This window comes from Petaurus breviceps, unplaced genomic scaffold, assembly GCF_028583685.1.
Source record: "Petaurus breviceps papuanus isolate PSGF00001 unplaced genomic scaffold, PetGlider_PUasm1.0 88875, whole genome shotgun sequence".
Classification (NCBI taxonomy): Eukaryota; Metazoa; Chordata; class Mammalia; order Diprotodontia; family Petauridae; genus Petaurus; species Petaurus breviceps.
The window spans coordinates 32,999-44,848 of record NW_027186978.1 but is presented as its reverse complement, the minus strand read 5'-3'; the positions used below and the strand labels follow the sequence as shown (position 1 = coordinate 44,848).

Here is an 11,850-nt window from a genome sequence, read left to right as displayed (position 1 = left end):
CAACAGCACCCAGTGGGTACTCACCAGCCGCAGTGCTGATCAGCAGCACGGTCCAGGAGAGCAGCAGCACCGGCCCGAGGCTTTGCAGAGAGGCAGTCATACCTGAGCAAGCCGAGGAACCAAGGAGGTTAAGAAAATAGGAGAGAAAGGGAGAAACGCCGGCAGGAGGAATTTCCCCCTCTCCTTTTCCCGTTTTGAGTTATCTTGATGTTCCTGCTTGGAATTCTCACAATGCAGTTTGAAAGGACAAATGGCAGATGCTTAAAGGACCCGTCTGCAGAGCTTGGACTCCACTGCAGAAAATTCCCTTCATTTCTCTCCTCCTCGGACGTGGTTCACGCGACGGGGCCGGAGCGGCTCTGCCCTCCAAACAGGATGCATGCTCCGGACGGAGATGTGCAGAGGGGTGGGGGGTCGGAGGCGGCTGGGGGAGTCTGTGAAATCACCACGATGATTTCCCACGTAGTTTCACAATATCGAAAAAAGAGCCCGGTTTGGAAGGAAACATATCCAGGGAGCAGGTGCGAGTGGGGGGGGGGTGGGGTATTCCGAGGAGGACGGAGAGATGGGGGGAACCCCTAAAACGCTGCCCCTACAACTTCCCTGCCTGGGGAAGGGGCGATGCCGGCGGGGGCGGGGGCGTCGAGCCCGGGACTCCAGGCCGCATCGCGCGCGGTTCCTGCTCCTGGTGCGTGGTGGGGGGCTAGGGGAAGAGACTGGGCTCGGTGGGTGGGGGGCACGTCCCTCCTAACTAAGTTTCGCTTCAAATCACTTCGATTTCGAGGCGGACGAGATGCGCAAAGGTGACTCCCCCCATGATCCGCCCGGCCGCCGAACCGAAACCAGCAAGCCCCCGGCGCGTCCGAATTTCATGGGCCGAGAGAGGAGGGCAGGCCGGACGGGGTCCCCCAGGGAAGGCCGGCAGTACCCCCGGCCTCTTCTTCTCCTTGGCCCGCCTCCTTTTACGCTCCAAGTCCCGGGGCCGCGGCTCTGCAAGCCGCTCCGAGGTCCATTCCCCCGCCGTCCGGGTCTCCTCGTCGCCTCCTCCTTCTCCCGTCAATGGTTCCCCAGGCTCCCCCCGAGGAAGCCCGGACTGACGCCGCCGCCGCCGGGTCGCGCCCCGCTCCCTCCTCGCTCGGCTCTCCCGCTGCTGCGGCTGGGGCTGCGGCTCCTCGACGCTCGCTCCCCGCGGGGCTCGTGGGGGGAGGGGGCGGCGGCGCGAGGATGGAGGGGCCCGGGAAGGGGGAGGGGGCACCTAGACACGCCGCACCCCGGCTGAGGCGGGGTGGGAGGCGGGGGAGAGCAGCTCGTGAGCCTCAGACCAGAGCAGACCAGACACAAAGGGGGGAGACGCTGCAGCTGCCAGTCTGCGGCGCTCCGGTCACCGGGCGTCGCCCCGCCCCCTCCTCCTCCTCCTCCTCAGTCTCTGTCTCTTCTCGGCCCCGTCTGTCTCCAGCCTGCGGTCGAGCCCGGGTGGTGGCGGCGGCGGCGGCTACGGAGGAGCAGCACTGCGGCTGCGCGGCCTCGCGGGCCCCACCTAGCCCCGCCCCTCCCTCCAGCCCTGAGCAGGGAGCGAGTGAACCCTCCCCTTTCCGGTGGGTTTCACTAGTCTGGAGCCGAAAGCTTGGGCGGGGGACGGGGACGGGGCTCAAAACTGGCAACATACACACCGTCCTTTATACACGAGCTTGTTGCACGTTCGGTTTGGTGTGTGTGTGTGTGTGTGTATGTGTGCGTATCGGGAGGGGAAAGAAAGGGGAAAGCATGATAACATTTTCTCGTAAGAGCTCCTCGAAGTTCTGGGAGCAGTGATTTTATCACCTCCCCTCCCCCCCAAAATCCCCGCCTCTCTCCCCAAGGATTGGTTCATAGAAGCCTACTCTGGAAGGGTCCTCTTAACTCATTGGTTCTCGGGGAGAAAGGTGGCCTACCTGGGAGTTGTAGTCCCAGGTACAAAAAGACAGCGACTGAAACAGCATTGAATTACGAGTTGGATTTTCGATTTTCGTTGGGAACCCGAGCGCTTGGTCTCCCTATGTGTATCCTTTCCTGATTTAAACAAAAGCGAACAAACTCAGCGGAACAAAGCCAATCTTATTCTCCCCCCAACCCCCAAAATACTCTCCCCCAAGTATTCTTTCCATCTTCCAAACCCTGGTAGCCACCAGAGACCTCGTTTAACAACTGGCTTCTAAAGCGCTGTGCTCACAACCATGAAATGCTGAATAAAGCTTTGTACTGTATTTAAGAGTCTGGCTCAGGTTATCCCCAAACCACAAAGCTAGAAGTCATTTCACCTCCCTCCTTGCTCGAGGGAGCCTTTGTCACAAAGGCATTTAACACCAGAGGTGGTATTTGAACCTGAGTCCTCTCACTACAGAGATCATTTTCCAAAAGCGACTTTCCCAGCTTCTTGGAAAGACTGGAGTTCAAAATACGACCTCAGACACCTCACTTAATTTCTGACTGTTTACTCATCTGTGAAAAGGGGGAGGGGGAGAGGAAGGGCATCAATAATATCACCTACCTCCTCAGGTTGTTGTGAGGACTGCATGAGATAATATTTGAAAGGCACTTCGAAAACTTTAAAACGCTAGCTATTTTTACTATGGCTGCTTTACAATCCACTGGAAGGGGGGACTTAAAAAAATAGACGATGATGAGGTTGCTTCTTAAAATGCATTTATTCTTTTTTTTTTAATTATGCCTTTTGCATGAGCTGCCTCAAGTCTGGAGAACAGCAGAAGTCCCATTTGGATGGTCCCATTTTTTTTCCATTTGCTTGTACCCAAGCAGCAAGGATTAAGAGAGGATGTTTCTTCCCTCTTCCAACCACGAGCCCAAACACCCGCTGCGGCAGACCCAGACGCGGGTGGGGGTGGGGGCTGTTTCAGGGAAGGGGAGGGGCTCGGAACCCAGTGACGCGCGCGCTCAGCCTCGCCATGTTCGGAAGAAGTCTGAAGCTGGCACTTTGCCTGCGGGAGAAAAGCCTGCGTAGGAGGGCAAGGGAGGAGGCGTTCCCTCTGTCTAGCCTTCTCTTCTCCCCTGAAGCGTTGGAGTTATTCCCGAGGCAGGTTTTGCAGGTCCTTCCTTGGAGCCTCGAGGAGTTTCAAAAACATACTGTACATAGGCACTGTTTAATGAACCACCACTCCTCTGCTTTTAACCCATAGCTTTTCCTCATCTGAACATCTTTGTACGTAAATATTATTTTATTCAAATCATTGTAGCTCCTGGTAAAATTGGCATCATATTAAATTACTGCAATGATGCAAAGTAAAGGAAATGCCAGCTCTGCCTGGATTCCCAGACATTTGTGTAGCGTGGTGTTTGCTTTACTAGAAGTCTTCCTTAATAGAACCAAATACCCTTTATCCAAACATTAGTATCGTAATTGCTGTTATTACTTGTGTATAAAAGGAGGTTCATGTAAAGTAGTATTAGCCCCATGAGATGGGAAGTTTAAGAGGGACCTTCCACCCAAGTCACTGGAATAGGGATGAAAGGAAAAGCTTTGGATGGCACATGGACTGCTTTAAAAGCTTAACATTATCAAACAGCTCTGCTTGTCAGGGTCAATACCCATTTTTCAGTGAAGTTCTGCCAGTTCCAAATGAAACTCAAGGTTGAAGTAGTCAAAAGGGGATTCAGTGGTTCAGGGAAAACTGCCAAGTAATTTTCTGCCTAAGAAACATTTGACCTACACAGAAGTCTAAAATATTTGTACAGATTTGATGAGAATGTACTCTAGTTTATAGATAAGGACAGAATTTAGTCCTGCAAAAAAAACAAAGCAGACCCATCTTCTTAAATTACTTGAAAAATGCAAACATAGAACTCAAAAAATTAAAGTTTTGTGATAGTTCTGCAGTTTATTAACTGGCATTGTACTTTTTTCTTCAAAAAAAATTAGCTATTTAAAATGAAAAAATTAAAACAGGCTACCACATAAATTATATGTTGCAATCAACATTCAACTTTTGTTTATTTGTATGGCATTTTCCCTAAGAAAATCATACCCATGTGTGACATCTAAAGTACTAGAAGGGATGGATTGTAGACAACCTTACTCACAGACACACAGACACACACACAATATACACATAGTAGAAAGAACTTTTAAATTGAATCAGGAAACCTAGATTCAAGCCCTGATTCCCCTGTTAACTAGCCTTATGACTTTGGACAAATTACTTAATCTACCTGAGATTTAGCTTCCCAGTATGTAGAAGGAAGGGATACTTACATCAGCTAATTCACAGAAGTTGTGAGAAAAAGTGCTTTGTGAATTGTAGTGTCAAATCACAGTGACAATTAAGCATTTATTTGGCACCTCCTACGTGTCTTGTGCTGTCCTAGGCACTGGGGGTACAAAAGCAAAAATGAAACAGAATCTGGACACAAATATAGTATGCAGCCACTAGCTGAGCAATCACAATTATTAGGCAATTTAATGTTTGATCACTTATTTCTGGCAACTAAAAATTTGTGTGGTATCAATTATGTTGAACATCGTTTAAGAGTGGCCTTATGGAATAACAAAGAAGAGGTCCAAGTAAAAAGAACTGTGATTCTGGAGTCTGTGGACCTTGTGACAGGGGGTGTAGGGACATGGACCCAGCAGGGCAGCAGCTTCCCCCACCACTTATTCCTCACACTTTTTCACTCTAATACCATGACAGCCTGAAACATAAAGGCAATGTCCTACAGCCAGCAGTATGCTGGCAAATGTTTACAATTGGGGGGGGGGGGGGGAGAGGTATGTATGGGCATACTTTTAAATATAATTTGCATTATTAACATTTTTATCCATCATTTTCTTAAATCTGAGCAGTCAAAACAATAAATGAAGCCATTTGTAACTTTTGCTGATTTTTGAGGTGTAAATGCTTGTGATGAAAATTTAACCCTAAACTTCCTTGTCTCTAGCAGACCATGGCAAACAGCTCTTTGCAAATTATCATTTGTTGGTCTAGCTTTCTTTTTTCTAGACTGTCATAATGAATTAAACAATATTCATTATCTGTTCCCAGGTTTCACAGGATCTGAGAACTAGAAGGGACCTCAAAAGTCATCAAGTTTAACCCATATCTGAATGAGTCCTCCTTGTCAGTCAGTCAGTCAATAAACATTGATTAAAGGCTTACTATTTGTCAGGCACTGTGAATTTGGAAATAAATTTTTTTAAAAACCAAAGGCTAAAAAATTGTTTTTACATGTCGTTGGGTAAAAAAAAAGCCAAAATGTTATTCTTTTGAAAATCAAGTAATTCAACCCCTTTATTCTACAGATGAGCAAATGAAACAGTTATATAATATACAAATATTTCTTGATTTTTTTAAAATAAATGTATGTTGCTATACAATACAATTAAAATAACACCTAGTATAACAAAGCAAATTGTTTAGCTTACTTAAGAGAACAAATAACACCTTGAAATACAAAAATAGAATTTTTAGAGCTAAAAGGAAATGTAGCTATTGCTTAGGAAACTGATTTTTCATAGGTGGTAAAAACAAAAACAAGTAAATTTCCATCTGTCCTACGACCAATTATTTTAAATTAGTGAGGTCCTTCGTTTTGAGGTCCTGAGTTTTTAACTAATAGTTGTGCTTGTGTAATATCCATCTTCTGCTGAGCTCAATATCATCACAAATATTAGCATATCCGGACAACATTCTAACAATATAATTTGAGTGACTAGAAAGATCTCCTTCAACTTAAGAATTTCTCCCTCAAACCCTGACTCCTGCCCAATTCAATACAGATACAGATTTAGGAAGTAGGGAGAGAAGAAGGTTCAGAAGACAAACTTTGACTTTTAGTTTTGCCTAAACTAACTTTTGCCTGTGGAAAAGTCTTTAAATATGATATCCCTTCTTCCTGGGATGTGGGGAAGAGTGAAAGAGAGGAGGAAAGTGATGCAAGCATACATAGTTAATTGTGGTGGTGGTGGTGGTGGTGATGATGATGATGATGATGATGGCATTTATAATAATAACATTGTAAAGTTATCAGGCACTTCACATACAGTATTTCATTTAATCCTCAAATACTCCAGTAAAGTAAGTATTATTATTATAATCATTTTATGGATAATGAAACTGGAAATAAGAAAGTTTAAGTGATCTGATCTTCAGCAAGGTCGGTACCACCATTTTCTCTTGAGTTACTATACCCATGACTCCATTTGGACTCTATAGTCACAATGGTTCCAAATCAGAAATATGACAACTCTATGAATATATTTTGATTTTATATTGCCTAAACTCTATGTATCCTTCTCCCTTTCCAAACAGCTACCCTTTATAACAATTTTTTCCTGGAATTTTATTTATTTTTAATTTTCAACATTCATTTCCACAAGATTTTGAGTTCCAAATTTTCTCCCCATCATTCCCTTACCCCCCACCCCAAGATGGCAAGCATACTGATTACTCCTTCCGCTAGTCTGTCCTCTCATAGTCCCCCCCATCCCTCCCCTTACTCCCTACCCCGTACTTTCCTGTAGAGCAAGATGGATGTCTATACCCCATTGTCTGTATATCTTATTTCCCAGTTGCATGTAACAACAATTTTTTTTAACATTTGTTTTTAAAACTTTGAGTTACAGATCCTCTCCTTTCTTCCCTCCTCACCCACCCCCACTGGGAAGACAAGCAATTCCATATAGGCTGTAAATGTGTAGTTATGCAAAACATTTCAATATGGCAGCTCTAAAAGAGATTATCAGACAAGTGAAGTCAATAAAAAACATCCAGACAACTGATAAATCTATGAAAATCGTGGCAGCTGCAAACTATGCCCAAACTGAGAAAGCTAAAACCTGCCTGTGAGTATGGACTTGGATCTTCTGCTCTTTATAAAAAAGATTATTTGAATGCCCCAGAAGACATGAATAAATACTTTATTATTAATGTATCCTTAAGACTGAGACGCCTTTGTGGTGCTATCCATTCCTCAGTTGCTAAACAGATGAAAAATAAGGTAACTACCCTCCCAAGCAACTGGAAAGAAAGTTAAGCTCTTTGGAGTTGCTGACAAACTTAGAGGAATACTTCACTCTGACCACTTCTTAGTGACCTTTAAGGAAGTGGGGAAGAACATCCCTCCCTTTAAAGATGCTCTAATCATTGTCCTAGGACTGCTAAATACAGGATATGAGTTGGATGTAGGATCTATTATCTTTCATTGATTCACATCTATAATTGTAAGACAGAAGAAAAATCCATCTTTTCTCTGAATGTCACTGAAAATGCTGAGAGTATAAGAAGTTACAATGATATTGATGTTGATGTATTGCAAAACTATCATTTTTGTAGTCTGGCAAACGTCATTTACTGGATTCTAAAGGAGTCTACCACCAGTGTGCAAAGTGCAAAGATGTCAGCTATAGATGATTCTAGCATAAATGTCTCTGAGATGATTGACAAGTTGACTTTGACATTTAACCATACTCAACAAGCCAGCATTGAAAAGGAGTTAATTGAAGTCATCTCTGATGTTGCAGCTCTGAATTAACAGGAACCAAGTTTTATCCAAATTCAAAGAATTTCAAAAGAAAAAGAAGCAAATTTGTTCAGTTGTGTCCAACTCTTTGTGACCCTGTTTGGGGTTTTCTTGGCAAAGATTCTGGAGTGGTTTTGACATTTTCTTCTCCAACTCATTTTACAAATAAGGGAACTGAGACAAACAGGGTTAAGTGATTTTCCCAAGTTTACATAGCTATTGAGTGAGTTTTAATTTGAACTCAGGTCCTCCTGAAACTCTATCCACTTCGCCACCTAGCTGCTAAAGAAGTGAATTAAATGAAGCTAATTGGTTTAACTACTTTTTTAAGGAAGAATTCTTAGTCCATTGTGTGCACATAAGACAAAAATATTTGTAAGTTATATTACAATAAACAAATTACATTTTTTAAAAGAAAGGTTAATTGACTTGCCCAGAGTCACACATGTAGTAGAAAGCTGAGGCAGGATTATGAACTGAGATCTTCTCAACTCCAGATCCAGGTACTCTTATCTATAGCAATACCCACTCACCACAAAATAATAGAAAAATATATCTCCTGACTGCCCAGTATTTATGTGCCTAAGTTAGTGCTTTCTTTTCATTCAACTTCATTATTGTTTAATTATCCAAATTCTTGATTATCCAAATCTTGTTTTCAAATTATTGGCATCATCATTTTCTATACTTGGTTAACTATTTTGCTGATAAAAATATCTATCCTCTCCAGCCGATAGAAGCTAAAAGATAAGGTCTTTTAGGTAAAAATAAATATTCCCTTCATGGAAGAAGGTATCAACCAGCAAGCTCATTACTATTCTGACCTAAGAAGATAGTGAACCAACATTGTTTTTTTTTTGGTGAGAATTGTAGCCCCAACTATGCTTTAGACCATTCCCTCTATATTAATCTGAATGTCAACATAGCCTTTTTCTAAGGGATCATGATTTTATTTTAAGTATTTTGAACTGTGAGAACATGAGAAACACCCATATTTAAATGTAAGTACAGAAACCTCTTCAAAGTCAAATGAAAATTATTATTGGATTTAGCCACACTATGGCTCTACATTACTTACAAGGATAATCAAGAGTTGACTCTATTATTAACGTTACTACCACCTTTGGATGTTATCCCAGGAGATGCTTTACTAAACTGGAATTAAGACTTGAGTGTGGGGGAGGATGATCATATATCTTCTTCTTAGAGCAACAGGAATCTAGGAACCAGTTCTTCCACTGGTTCACTCTCCCTAATCACCTATGTGCTGTTTTGCATACCCCCACATTAGTATTAAATGGAATGTGCTGCACTTAGGTACAGGGATTCTTCTGAAGGTAACTGATTTAAGTTTAAGGGTTTTTTAATAAAGTGTTTTGAAGCTTCTAGGCGAAACAGATTTAGGTACAATCAAGACCAAATGTCCAATTATTAACATTTAAAAAAAAGCTGGTCCCTTCCTACTTGTCCAGTCTTCTTATACTTTCCTTCCTCCCTACCCTGGCCAAGTCTTCTGCACTGCAAGGACACTGTATTCCTTGCTGTCCCTCTAACAAGACTCTCCATCTCGTATTTTCGCTGGCTGCTCTCCATGTCTAGCGTCTTTCTCCTCATCTCTGCCTCCTGGATTCCTGGGCTTTCTCCAAGTCCCCACTAAAAATCTCGTCTCTTACAAGAAGCCTTTCTCCCCCACCAGAATGGGAGCGTTTTGCCTTTCTTAGCACAATGCCTCACATATAGTAATCACTTGATAAAAGTTTGTTGCCTGACTGATTTCGGTGGTACTGATTCCTCTAACATTTTCTAACAGAATGTCAGAGACAAGCTCCAAAAAATCTTAATAGACTAAAATGTTAGGCTGAATAAAAATAGAGGCTTGGTTTTCAGATTGATTGTGTTAAAACCCAGAGCTTGTGAATCCCACTTGTGGGATGGACTTGTTGACATGAAATGAGATGGCTGAACTGGGAGGAGCTGGTGATGTGAATTTAGAGAGACACAAGCAGAGAGAGAGGCAGAAGAATTTTTTTTTTGGAAGCAGCATGGTGGAGGTAGAGATGGAAAGGATTGCTGAGGGCCAGTTTGAATTGCCCAGAACTTTTGAGAGTTGCCACCCAGAGCTGCCAAGGTCTGAGGAGACATGGCTGTGATGCCAGTACTTTGTCTGTCTGCTTTGATGTTGTTTTGCCAGATTCGTCCACTGGTGAAGGACAGTCCTGCTGTTGCAGAGGTTCTGGAACCTTGCTGCTTGTTCAGGGGTCCAGAGACTGTTCTGCAGAAAGAGAGTGAATTGCGTCCACTGGTGAAGGCCAATGCTGTTGTTGCAGAGGTCCTAAAACCTTGCTGTTGGTTCAGAAGCCCTGAAGAAGGATTTTCTTGTTGTATGTTTACAGAAATCCTGGAAGAGGGTTTTGCTAATGTTTTCAGGGGTCCTAGGATTGTTCTGCAGAGAGAGAATGATTTAATGAGGACACCGGCAATGTATCTTGTGGCCTTGCTAAGCTTTGTCTCCCCAGGAACAAAGATTTCTGAGAACTTGCCTCGGTTCAAGATGAAGAAAAGACCTCTCTTTGGGTATTAAATGCTGTGCTTAAGCTTGTTGTAACTCTGGGGTAGATGGTCTATTCAGTTGTGATCCAAGGGTGGGAAACTTTTGATTTTTTTGTGCTCTTTGACTGACCAAATGAATGTACTTTGCTTATGATTGGAAACTAATCTCCATTTGAGAAGAGGGGCTTTGTAACTGACTAAATGAATGTACTGGTTAGTGGTGGAGTAGTATTTAGAAGAGGGACTTTGTGATTGACTAAATGAATGTAATGTCCAGGGGTGGAGTAGTACTTGGAGATTATTTAATTACACTTGGTTAATGCTGTATTTTGAATTATGCTATATTTTTATTTTCTCTGTTCTTAATTTGTCACTGAATAAAATGGAGAGCAGCTATGCTGGTATTTTGAACCTCGGGAAGTTGCCTTTGTTTGGCATTACAAGGTAAAGTCTCAAGTTCAAAACATTAATTTCCCAAGCACAAAATTGAGAACATATGGCAAGACAATAACTTCTCTGAAAAAAATCTTTCTGTTTACCTAGATTTAGAGCCACCATTAGAATATGAGGTGCTTGAGAGCAGGGTATCTTTTACCTTTCTTTGTATCTGGCTGCTGGATACTTAATCATTGTTTATTGACTATTTTCATTATACAGAGAACATTTGCATAGATGTGATTCAGTTCTGATTTTAGTTTAACAACTGTTTGGTCCTTGGAAAAGGATTATACAATCATAATACCAATATTTAAATTAATATTTTCAAGTAGTCTAAAAACTATGTAATTCTTAGCACCCTCTATCTCCTTTACTACTGTTCCATCACTATCTCTGAGAGAGTGGAAGCAGCCAAAGAGGACCGAGGGTTATTCTGTTTTATTTTATGTGTCATGTGTCACCTTGTCCAAATAATTCATCATTTACTGGCCTACCTGCTAGCTATGAGCTGCTCTGTACTTGGCTGGACTAGTCATTGGACAGCAGGTATAACCTGTTCGTGGGACTGTATCATTTTCACTTTTTAAAAAAGCAATAAAAGATCAATTTGTCTAGTCTTTTGAATATATACATATCTGTATGTATATATATATGTGTGTGTGTGTGTGTGTGTGTGTGTATGATATATATGTGTATGTAAAACATAATAAAAAGTCCAGCCCATGGGGCGGTCAGGTAGCACAGTGAGTAAGCCGGCCCCAGAGTTGGGATGACCTGGGATCAAATCCGGGCTCAGACACTTAGCACCCACCCAGAAACACCTGGCCATATAACCTTGAGCAAGTTACTTAACCCCAATTGCTTAAAAAAAAAGTCCAGCCGAACACTTTCCTCCATCATTAGTCTCAGATTTATTCTAAAAAGAACACACACACACACACACTTTTAAGGAGCTGAGGACATTTCCCCAGAAATGGCCAGGGCACAGACTTAGCACTCAACAGGATATGTTCTACCATGAGAGTCTACTATTAACCACCACTACATAAAACTGCACCTAAGTGGTACAGTGGATCAAGAATTGGGCTTGTAATCAGAAAGACTCATCTTCATGAGTTCAAGTCTAACCTTAGACACTTGCTTTCTGTGTGACCCTGGGCAAGTCACTTAACCCTGTTTACCTCAGTTTCCTCATCTGTAAAATGAGCTAGAGAAGAAAATGGCAAACCACTCCAATGTCTTTACCAAGAAAATTCCCAAATGGGGTCACAAATAGTTGAACGTTGAATGGACACAACTGAAATAACTGAACAGACATAAAACTTCATTATTTCCTTTTTTCTCCTTTCAGAA

At 42.5% G+C, this 11,850-nt stretch overlaps 1 pseudogene; it reads left to right on the top strand.

The window, feature by feature from the left end:
* The first annotated feature begins 6,197 nt into the window (after nucleotides 1–6,197).
* LOC138176414 (ATP synthase subunit gamma, mitochondrial-like) lies at nucleotides 6,198–7,521 on the top strand (annotated as a pseudogene).
* The last annotated feature ends 4,329 nt before the right edge of the window (nucleotides 7,522–11,850 follow it).